This window comes from Macrobrachium rosenbergii, chromosome 25 (genome assembly GCF_040412425.1).
Source record: "Macrobrachium rosenbergii isolate ZJJX-2024 chromosome 25, ASM4041242v1, whole genome shotgun sequence".
NCBI classification, from domain to species: Eukaryota; Metazoa; Arthropoda; class Malacostraca; order Decapoda; family Palaemonidae; genus Macrobrachium; species Macrobrachium rosenbergii.
Window position 1 is genome coordinate 10686430 of NC_089765.1, and position 11946 is coordinate 10698375.

General features: G+C 40.7%; 1 protein-coding gene across 6 annotated transcripts in view; it reads left to right on the forward strand.

Moving 5' to 3' along the window:
• The first annotated feature begins 6036 nt into the window (after positions 1–6036).
• The window catches only part of Mctp (multiple C2 domain and transmembrane region protein), a 1033178-nt gene continuing 1027268 nt past the window's right edge, over positions 6037–11946 (forward strand). For all 6 annotated transcript variants that reach the window (XM_067126836.1, XM_067126837.1, XM_067126839.1 and 3 more), the window contains exon 1: positions 6037–6109. The gene's annotated coding sequence lies outside the window, so the exon portion shown is untranslated. The remainder of the gene's footprint in view (positions 6110–11946) is intronic.

Genomic DNA, 11946 nt, shown 5'->3' on the forward strand with positions numbered 1-11946 from the left:
TCTCCAAATGTTTAAGCCAGGAGGAAACCCATTCCTGCTCTCTGATTCTGCTCTGACGTCTCCTGAATTCTGGTGTATCGGTTTTATTCTGTATTCCCGAATATTTACTTATTTATTTATCACCTCTTGCTGTGACTTCTTTCTCTGCAGGCTGATTTCCCCTTGGAGCCAATCTCAAGGGTCCCAGTGCTTGGCGTTTGGCCTAAATTCTATATTCAATCCATCATTCTTGCGTTTTTATAGTCTGTTGTCTCTGTTTGTAAGATAGGCTGTCAGCTGAAGATTTGAAGAAAGAAAGGAAGTGCAGAGTTTTTGTTACAGTGCATTTTAATAAGGGGTTTGGTGTAACTTACGTTAATCAGCATACCATACATCAGTTCAAGATTTTTTGGTCACAAGGCTAAAAGATAGTTTTGCTGGAAAAATAGCTTGGAGATGCAGTTGCATATCTGACTGTAAGAAAACCCTGTAATTGTCAGGTGGTCCATTTCTACTGCTTAGTAATTTTTCAGAAGTAGCTTCTCAGTTGAAATTAGATTTGTTGTAGAAAATACCATTTTGTTAAAGATGAATGTTAGGAAGAATTTGATTCATCTTGGACGAAAGGAATTACAGCTTTTCGACCTAAAAGAGTTTTCTTGACGTATAAGTTTTCAAGATCAAGGAATAACAAGTAGAAAGTGCGCCGAAGCTTTTTCGGCGCAAACGAGTTTTCTGTACAGCGTATAATGCTGTATGAAACTCTCGATGTGCTGCAGTATGAAACTCTAAGCCACAACGGTTGCTCCCCAGATGCGGTCAAGTGAAGATGCGTCGGCGGCTGGCACCTATAACGGTGCCAGACGCATGATCCATGTCTAACCTTAACCTTAGATAAAATAAGAACTACTAAGGGTAGAGGGCTGCACTTTGTTATGTTTGATGTTTGGAGGGTGGATGATCAAAATACTAATTTGCAGCCTTCTAGCTTCAGTAGATTTTAAGTTCTGAGGGCGGACAGGAAAAGTGCAGACGGACAGACAAAGCCATCTCAATAATTTTCTTTTACAGAAAACTGAAAATGGATTTGTTTCAGGTCAGGCAGCAGTTCCATTTTTAGTAAAGGGGACAGGAAATATTTGATCCGGATGAGCGCGCGCGCGTACACACACGCACACACACACAGTGCATTGCCTAATTTTCTTGAATCTGCGTACGAAACAGTGTAAACTTAACTTTTCTTTTGATATCTATGGGCGGCAGGTGTGAGCTTACCTCTGAGTTCCGCTGACTTGGTTATTTCCCGGGGCAAAATTTCCTCTCAAATTTGTTATGTGATTGAATTACATATTTCCAGTAACTTGATGAGAAATATTAAAAAAAAGGTGGCTGCATGTGACTCTTTGAATTTATACGCCCACTCTCCCGTAAGGGGTAGTGCCGCCAGTGCACCTCACGTAGTGCACTGTAGGCATTACTCAAGGGTCTTTGCAGCGTCCCTTCGGCTCCTAGCTGCAACCTCTTTCGTTCCTCTTGCTATACCTCCGTTCATATTCTCTTGCTTCCATCTGACTTTCCAGCCTCTCTAACAGTTCCTTCTTAGTGCAGCTGCGAGGTTTTCCTCCTGTTACTCCTTTCAAAGCTCTTCACTGTCAATTTCCCTTTCAGCGCTGAATGAGCTCATAGGTCCCATCGCTTGGCCTTTGGCCTAAGTTCTGTATTATATTCTGTAGACCCTCTCCTGCCACTTGCATCTGAAGAGTTCCTTGTGTCTTGCTTAATAATAATAATAATAATAATAATAATAATAATAATAATAATAATAATAATAATAATAATATAATAATAATAAAAGCTTTCCACCTAATTGTGTGTTTGGTATGACACTGTCTCAGCCTTGAAGTATCCTTCACGTAATTGGATTACTCCAGTGTACATCGGACACGTTTCAGATAAATGGGTCTCGGGACTAGCCTATCCCTTTGAATCCGTTTCAACGTGTCTTTTTATTTATGACGGAGGTTTTAACACCATTTCAAGCGCTATTTGTCTCTTGTGATCAGTATGTCCTCATCCTATTTATTCGTGGGCGTGTGATTTATAGTTAACAGAACTTCACTAATCAGATTAGGCTAATCGTTACATTGTTTGTTAATCACGGAGGCGCTTTCGCTTCTGAAAAGATATTTCAATCCTTTTTGCAAGGCCCACATTACTTCGGCAAAAATATTCTCGTGAGTCTAAAATCAAAGTATTTTCTTATGCTTCCCTTTCCCTTTACCAATAAAAAATCACTCTAATTTACATAGAATCAATGAACCGTGGCTTAATTCAGATTCCTCAGATAGGATGGTGGGAAGTGAGGGAGAGGTGACAATTGATCGGAATTAATGCCTAATCTTTCTCTGTTAACCAAGTCCGAGGGAAGAAAAGTGCTGTTGGATTTGATTTTTAAATTTTGAAAATGGCACCACGTGCAGAGGTGTTATGGTGTGTTTTCTGTAGTTAAAAAAACAAAAAGTTGCTTTTAGAGACAATGATGCAACGTTAGGCATTTTTAGGCTACCTGGGTAGCTGGATTTTAGACTTCCATCTAGACATGCTGTTCCCAGCATGTTTTGGATGCGACTGTGACCCACCGCAGTCGACTGAATGCTCAATTGACAGTTGAATAATTCTCTGCTTAGTTCACGCTGTAGGGGGATTAGTGCCGTCAGTGTACCTCATGCAGTGTACTGTAGGCATTACTTAAGGTTCTTTGCAACGTCCCTTCGGCCTTTAGCTGGAACCCCTTTCATTCTTTCTACTGTCGTCCAGAGTTTTCCCGGGCAGCGCCAGGTTTGGTCTGCTAGTGTGTGTGTGTGTATATATATATATACAGTATGTATATAATACACACACACACACACACACACACATATATATATATATATATATATATATATATATATATATATATATATATATATATATATATATATATATATATATATATATATATATATATATATGTATACCAACCATCCATTTTCTGTTGGTCTCCTATCCAAGAAATGACCAAACCCCATAGTTTTAGTGCCTATGTGACGTTTCTTTTCGCATAATGGTGTAATTGTTCGCGTTTGCAGATATTTGAAATGAGAGGCTTCTTACCGTCTCAAGAGAGGTTCTGTGAATTTAATCCTGTCATATATTTCTCGTTTTTTTTTCATGAAGTTCCCCAGAGATCTGTACTCCTGGATCCTCCTCATTGGCGTGGAATTTACTTGCCACACACATATATATATATATATCCCTTTATTTTGCTTGCCACACATATATCCCCTCTCGTTTGCTTTTGTTCATGATTTAACTTTCCTCTTTCTTGAGTGTTCCCTGATAACTTTGAAAGCTGTCGACGCAGGTCTGATGCTCTATTAGGTTTGATGCAACGTATTTAATGCTTTTAAATTTATGCCGATTATTTTCTTATATTTATGTGTGTCTGCGTGTGGCTTGATATTCTTAGATGGTTTCATATCTCAGTTTCTTGTTTCTCCTGTAGGAAGCAGTTTGTGTTCTCCACGTGTCAAAGTGTCATCTCTTTAAGATCGTCCTAGGATTCTTTTATTAGATTTTGATACCCCGTAGGGGTGTAGTGCCGTCCGTGCACCTCATGCGGTGCACTGTAGGCAATACTCAAGGATCCTTGCACTGTCCCTTCCGTAGGCCCCTAGCTGCAACCCGTTTCATTCCTTTTACTGTACCTCCGTTCATAATTTTTTCTTTCTTCTTACTTTCCACCCTCTCCTTGTATTTGTTTCATTGTACAACTACGAGGTTTTCCTCCTGTTACACCTTTCAAACCTTTTAACCGTCAGCTTCAGTTTCAGCGCTGAGTGACCTCGTAGGTCCCACCGCTCGGCCTTTGGCCTAATTTCTATATTTTGTTCATCCAGTGGTTCCCAACCTTTCGAAAGGCGCAGGCCATAAATGATTGAAAATGAGAGAGAGAGAGAGAGAGAGAGAGAGAGAGAGAGAGAGAGAGAGAGAGAGAGAGAGAGAGAGAATAATCTTTACAAACCTAGCGTGAAGGGTGATTATATATATATATATATATATATATATATATATATATATATATATATATATATATATATATATATATATATATATATATATATATATAATATACTCACACAAATTGAAATGTTTAATATTCTAGTTTTTCAACATGTTTAGTATTTTAATATTTTTGCCTTCGGTAATTGTAATGAGAAGGCTGGTTCTGCACTGCTTCGGCTAACTTGGATATCTCAGGGGGTATCATATCTAATAATTAGATATTGATTCTGTTCTTGAAGACTCTCTTCCACCGCCGTTCTCGGTTCTCTTGAACATAAGTGTCCAACACCCCCCCGCCTCCCCTAACTTCTTACGCTGTTCTTGGGCTAACTTTACCCAACTGTGAGAGGCCTTCTGTTGTTTTTCACCAGCCACTAATTGGGAATATTCCACTGAGACTTCCATTCTAATGTACTGTGAGGGAGCTACGCATTCCCAGCCGCTGTGCTGTGTACCAAACTTTACACCGCCGGGGAGGGGGATTATTGCCGGCAGTGCACCTCACGTGGTGCAATGTAGGCTTTGCTTGTTGTACTTTGCAGCTTCGCTCCGGCCCCTAGCTGCAATCTTTTTCATTCCTTTTACTGTACCTCCGTTCTTACTTTGAATGACTTCTTGGGTCCGGGCTCTCTTGGCCTTTGGCCAGAATTTCTTATTCCTTTCCAGACTTTACATAAAAGAAAATAGCCGGTGTACGGAGATTGTGAATACTAGAGTAAAGGCTGATTCACATTAGACCATCACGTCACCGACGCATCACGTCACGTCACCGACACATCACGTCATGTCACCGACACATCACGTCACGTCACCGACGCATCACGTCACGGCACCGACACATCAGCCGTGCCTTGTATTCACTATATACATAAACGATCCCGTTCAGTTCGGGCCTAACCTCAGTGACTCAGATTTAGCGTTAAGAAACTTGCAGAAGCACCGTCACGTCACGTCACGTCACGTCACGTCAAAATATTCTTTCCAAGAGAACGTTTCGCCATGTGACGTGACGGTGGATGCCGTGTGCTTGTTGATGGTGACGTGACGTGACGGTGTGAACAAGTCCATTTAATTTCATGTAAGACATTCTCACGTACTTTGACGTGACGTGACGTGTCGGTGACGTGATGTTATAATGTGAATCAGCCTTATGTCGGTATGATCATGTTTAAAAAAATTTTTTTTTTTTACCGTCTATCGTATTCCGTAAAGTATTATAATTTGAGCAAGACGCAGGCTGGACACCATTGTGCCCGACTCTGTTTCCGTAACAGAAAACTGTCTTGTGATACGCGCGTTGAGAATATTAGATTCATTGTTGTTGGCGTTCCGAAAAAAAGGACTTCAAGTCAGCAATGACAGAGAAAGAGAGTAAGCGATCAAAGTCCTTTCCTTTCAAAAAGCATATCATGTGATTAATAAGGCTTGGAAGTTTCCTTTATATGTACATAAGTGTTTACAAAGAGAGAGAGAGAGAGAGAGAGAGAGAGAGAGAGAGAGAGAGAGGAGAGAGAGAGAATGACTTAGGAAGATTTTGTATGTGCACAAAAGCATACAGAAGAGAGAGAGAGAGACAGAAGAGAGAGGAGGAGGAGGAGGAGAGGAGGAGAGGAGAGGAGGAGGAGAGAGAGAGAGAGAGAGACCAAGTAGAATAATAACTTGTCGATCTTGATTATTTTGTGATATTGTTACAACAAGCGACGAAGATTTGCCAGTTTAACCACATGCTTTGTGACGCCCTCGACCTCACCCATCGGACTTCTGACTCTGCCACAAGAGCATAATGTTTTTCGAGGGGTCCTCTCTTTCACTCTCACTGTTTCCATTCCCTCTCTCTCCCTGCATCATCATCATCATCCTCCTCCTCCTCCTCCTCTTCCTCTCGCCCCAAAATTTCCCCGAATCGGTCGACGACGAGAGGGTCTGGTCGTGTGGCAGGACTGGTGACTCGCCAGTGCGCGTGGAACAGTGATGAGCGGCGGCTGTCTTTCCGCGGTCTGCGGACTCTACTGCCACGTGACCTTTGGTATTTAAAGGCCCGGGCCCTGCGTGTTTGTACGTTCGCGTGTGCTCGCACGTACCCGGCTCAAAACCTCGGCGATAATTGGGGCCGATGGCGTTCGTGCTGGCGCGTATAGTTTTCCTCTCAACACCCCCTCCTCGTCAACGAAGAGGGCTCGCTTCTGGATGGCCTGCATTGTGTGGAAATGTGGGAAAAAATTGTGAAGTGACATTGGTGGTGGTTGGGGGAGGGGTTTGGGAAGAATGGTCGGCATACTGCGGATTCCTTTGGTGTGGTGGTGGTAAAGACGCCGCGGCTCGTCTTACAAGATGCTCTTTCGGCCCCCTTCCGAGAGTTTGAAAAGAAAAAAGTGGTTTGGTGTCGGTTCCCCTCATTATGTATGCTCTTGAGCCCTCGGTGTAAGCTTTCCTATCTCTGAATATTGATAATTTCGGTTTGCGGAGGTTCGTTTTGTCAAGGAGATGGGAACTGCAAGAGACCTGGTCGCGGCATTTTATAGTTTGTAGCGAATGTCACGTTTTTATCAGTAATCTGGATCTTAAAATTCTGAGTTCACTGAAAATGAAATAAGTTCGAGTCACAAGCTGTGAGAAAATGAGTGTATATTACAATAGCCCAGAAACGTATAATTATTATTCTTATTATTATTCAGAAGGTGGACTCTGTTCGTACGGAACAAGCCCACCAAAGGGGCCACTGACATGAAATTCAAGCTTCCAGAGAAGATTAAGGTATTCATTAGAAAGGAGTAACAGAAGGTAAAGGGAAATATACAGAAAAAAGAGATCTCATTTATTAAAAAAACAGGTTAATAAAATTGACCTAACGGTCAAAGTGAGAGCAAAGTGTCAAAGGAATGACCGCGCTCTGAAACTCATTCATAGTGGGCGTCGCTTCAGAGTCCTGGGAAAATTCTGAGCGGGTGAGTACAAACAGTTTTCCAGCCACTGTTACTCGTTACAAGAGGCTCTGTTGGGAGTCCTGTATTTTCATATTTTCATTAATATTTATTTCATTTTTTATAATAAAATAACACATTCGTTTGTCAACCTTGTCGTCTTTGAATTCCGGATTTTCGGTTAGATTCCGAATACTACATTGAAACTGAGCTATAAAATGACGGTTACAGCTGATAAGTTACTGAGATTTCATAACCTTTATGTAGGTATTGAGAGGTACCGGCATCGTGCTCACAAGTAGTTTATTTGATTTTTATTGATTTTTATTTTTATTTATTTAAAAAAATTATTTATTAATGTACTATTTAAAGTTATTTTTTATATTATTTTGAATTGATTTATTTTTATTGGTATTTTTGTTTTTATTTATTTTAATTTTGACTTATTTTTATATTCATTTTTGTTTGTATTTTCTCTTGTACAAACTATCGTATTTCAAGTCGCATGGAATTCATATCAATGAAAACGCAATCAGACTTAATAATAAAGTTCACGTTTTCTAACCGAACCAGCGTCCGTTCATTTACGTTGTTGTGAAGAGCCTCGAAGGTCATGTATTTGATTTTCCTTTATGTAGAACAGACCAACAGAAGAACGAACTACTATCCATTTCAGGGGCCGCGAGTCATCTTTTTTCCTCAAATATCTTTCAAACTAATTACTAGATCGAAGTGGTGCTTTGGCACAGTGTACAAGATACCTCCCGCTAATTTTTGTCAAATGGTTTTAGTTAAGGCGTTTACTCTGGACTTTTGAAGGCAAAGTCGCTGAGTCAGCAGGACTAACCTACGCAATCGAACGTCCTCGATCCATTTCCTCTTCAAAAAACGTAATTTGGTGCAAATTTAACCTCCATATTGTGACTGTAAAAAAATGAAATCATGATATGCATGAAACGTATTGCAGTTAGCATTGAATTTAGTTAAGATTTTAGTTGTTTAGAAATAGGAAGCAAAAAAAATTATTAGTAATAAAGATTATTGATTGCTGTTCACTTCCCACACAATCTCGTTTGCAAAGAGATTAATATTGATATTTAATTATTTAATTAATACATTTACTTCACATTTAATTAATTATTTAATTAATACATCTTCTTTCCTGCGTTGGTTCACGTATGCATTCTGTCATCAGAAATTATGATTTCGAATGAGATTAATATTTGATTGATAAATTTCCTTTCCAGCATTGGTTCACGTACGCATTCAAGGCAAGGCATAGTTAATTTATTAGTGCTTCACGCGTTTTTATCTGCGACTTTTAAATCAACTTTGGAGAGAGTCTTTAGTTCTTAGTTTGCTTTGAAATTCCTGGGAGATACGAAGGTTCTTTTTCTCATGGATCCGTGCACGCAAGCACACAATGCAGACAGTACGCAAATGCAAGGATGATGGGTACCACTAAAGGAATCGAAGGATTTCTGTTAAGAATGATAATTATTCTTTGAACTTGCTGATTGCAGCAGCTTAGAAAGTAGTTAGTTGTGGTGGAGATTGATTTCAGGAGGAAAAATAAAATGACTCAACAAATTGTGATGAGAGAGAGAGAGAGAGAGAGAGAGAGAGAGAGAGAGAGAGAGAGAGAGAGAGAATGTTTTGTGATGTAATGTATAAGTAGGATGAGCATAAGAGTGAATGGAGAAACAAATCCACAGTTATTTATGGGTACGTGTATTTTATTTATTAAATCTCTACAGAATAGAGCTTTCGGGAATCTGTTCGATTCCTCCTTTCAATCTCAAACAGATTCCCGAAAGCTCTCTGTGGAGATTTACTTTTCAATACACGTACCCATAAATAACTGTGGATTTGTTTCTCCATTCCAAGACTCATGCTACCATGAGTAATTTGATAATTACTTAAGGTTCTTGGCGGCGTCCATTCGGCCAGTAACTGCAACCCCTTTCATTCCTTTTACTGTACCTCCATTCATATTCTTTTTTTTCCATCTTTCTTTCCACCCTCTCCTAACAATTCTTTCATAGCGCAACTGCGGGGTGTTCCTCCTGTTACACCTTTCAAACCTTTTACTCTCAATTTTCCTTTCAACGCAGAATGACCTCATAGGTCCCAGGCCTTCGGTCTGAATTGTATATCCTGCAAAGCTTATGGAAACGATTTTGGATTAATAAAAAATCATTTGAATAGATTTCAAGGGTGAGTCCGCTGTAGAACCATCACATCCTACGACAGGAATATTTTTACAGTAGGCCACATCCTAGCATTATTTAAGGTTCATTGCATCGTCCCTTCCGTAGACCCCTGTCTGCAACCCTTTTCATCCCTTTTGCTGTACCTCCGTTCATATTCTCTTTCTTCCGTCTTACTTTCCACCCTCTTTTAACAATTGGTTCACAATGCAACTGCTTTGAGGTTTTCCTCCTGTTACACCTTGCAAGTCTTTTCACTGTCCATTTCCGTTTCAGCGCTGAATGACCTCATAGGTCCCAGCGCTAGGCCTTTGGCCTAAATTCTAAAGTCTTGAGGTAAAGACCGAATAAAGACCTAAACTAAAGGATTTGATACTTGGGGATGTTTGTCGATGGGCGGGCTAGATTTCCAGGCATAAATTTTTCCCTTTTTTCTTTTTATTCAAATCAGTTTGGAGGAAGCGTTCTGGGAGAGGGTCGTCTACGTGGTTTATGGGGCCGATATTTCTCCCACCAATGGGCCGCTTCATTTAAAAGATTGGACTTGAAGAGGGCAACGGGGCAATCATTTTCGCATTCTTTCTCAACTAATGAACTTGATTTGGAAGCATTTCAAGAGTGATTCCACACATCCGCGTCACTCGGAGGACTCGTCAACAACACTTCGGGTCTACGCCACTTCGCATGCACTGTGCCACTCGCCCTCATCTTGCGCTCACTCTTTGGCCTCCAGATTTTGCCCTCGAAAGGGGGTTGGGCCGTCTGTGCAACTCACGTGGTGCTCTGCAGGCATTACTTGAGGTTCTCTGCAGCGTCGCTTCGGCCCCTAGCTGCAACCTCTTTCATTCCTTTCGCTGTACCTGTGTTCACATTCTCTTTCTTCCAACTGACTTTCCACCCTCTCTAACAGTTGTTTCTTAGTGCAGCTATGAGGCTTTCCTCCCGTTACACCTTTCAGATCACCTTGCTGACGATTTCCGTTTCAGCGCTGAGTGACCTCGCGGGTCCCAGCGCTTGGCCTTTGGCCTAATATCTGTATTCTGTTCTGTTCGCTAAGAAGTGTACTCCTCACACCTCAAAAATGTCCTATTCAAATCATCCCACCACCCCTCTTTACGTTAAACTCCCTCCAATTTCAAGCACTTGCGTAAGTGTCATTCCCGTTAAGTAATGATTATTGTTATTATCATTCTCTCCAACTGAAACCTTTTCATTTCTCCTATCCAGTCGTGTTCTACTCGGGAAGTAATACTGATTATCCTTAGCGTCCACTAAAGGTTGTGTTTAAATCTTGGGAGCTTTGTGCGTAGACTTCTCTCAAACTTTTTATTTAAAATTTTTTTTTTATCAGTCCTTCCTTTTTTGTTTTCTTGTGTCCATACCCCAAATTGAAACCTTCTTTCCTCTGTCCGCTGCTTAAGCTAAAATACTGAATCCTGTTGAATGTGTTTATAAGAGTTTTTCCCTTTTCAGTTTTCTGTGAAAGAAAACGATTGTAACGGCTTTGTCTGTCCGTCCGCACTTTATTCTGTCCACACTCTTTCTGTCCGCCCTCAGATCTTAAAAGCTACTGAGGCTAGAGGGCTGGAAATTGGCATGTTCATCATCCACCCTGCAATCATCAAACATACCAAATTGCAGCCCTCTAGCCTCAGTAGTTTTTATTTCATTTAAGGTTAAAGTTAGCCATGATCGTACGTCTGGCAGCGACATAAGACAGGCCAGCACCGGGCTGTGGTCAAAGTTTCATGGGTCGCGGCTCATAGAACTTTATACCGAGACCACCCAAAGATAGATCCATTTTCGGTGGCCTTGATTATTATACTCTGTACAGAAAACTCGATTGCCCATTTTTTACCAGTTTTCTCCTGGAAAAGATGGTTTCCTCTTCCATGACTCGGACCTCCATTTTCCTTCCTTTTGAAATGTTTCCATTCTCCTTTCTCGACTCTCATATGCCGTACCAGGACCCCCTTTTCTAAACATTTGCTCTCACCGATGGGCACCTTAAAAAGTTCAAAGGGTTTCATCCCTGCCTGAACTTTTTGTTTACTTCCCATTCCCTTCGATCAAGTTTTCTCTTACTGACTGGTCTAAGAGAATGAGCCCGTTCCAGTGCAACGCTGGCTTTAATTTGAATGAACACAGCTGTTGTGATTGTATCCTTCCCAGATGGGGATACTTTGCTGATATCATGTATGTATGATTTACCTGTTAAAAGTGTTAGGAGTACCCAGATGTGGGCCACACCCTACTGAAAAAAGTTAAGTATATCTTAGTTTAACCAGACCACTGAGCTGATAGCTCTCCTAGGGCTGGCCAGAAGGATTAGACTTATTTTACGTGGCTAAGAACCAATTGGTTACCTAGCAACGGGACCTACAGCTTATTGTGGAATCCGAACCACATTATACCGAGAAATGAATTTCTATCACCAGAAATAAATTTCTCTAATTCTTCATTGGCCGGTCGGGAGAATCGAACGCGGGCCTAGGAGAGTGCTAGCCGAGTACGATATCGACCCATCCAATGAAGAACTCATACCCTACTGAAGTAAGAATAATTAATAAATAGATATTTAGCATTTCGAAACTGATCATGTACCCCACAGGGTAAAGTGAATAAGAAGGATGAAGAGAAAATGAAATGCGAAGCTAAATCCACTGATATGACCATAACAATAATACTTGTAATAAATTTTCACTCAACCATCAGTTAAAAAGTGAATCACT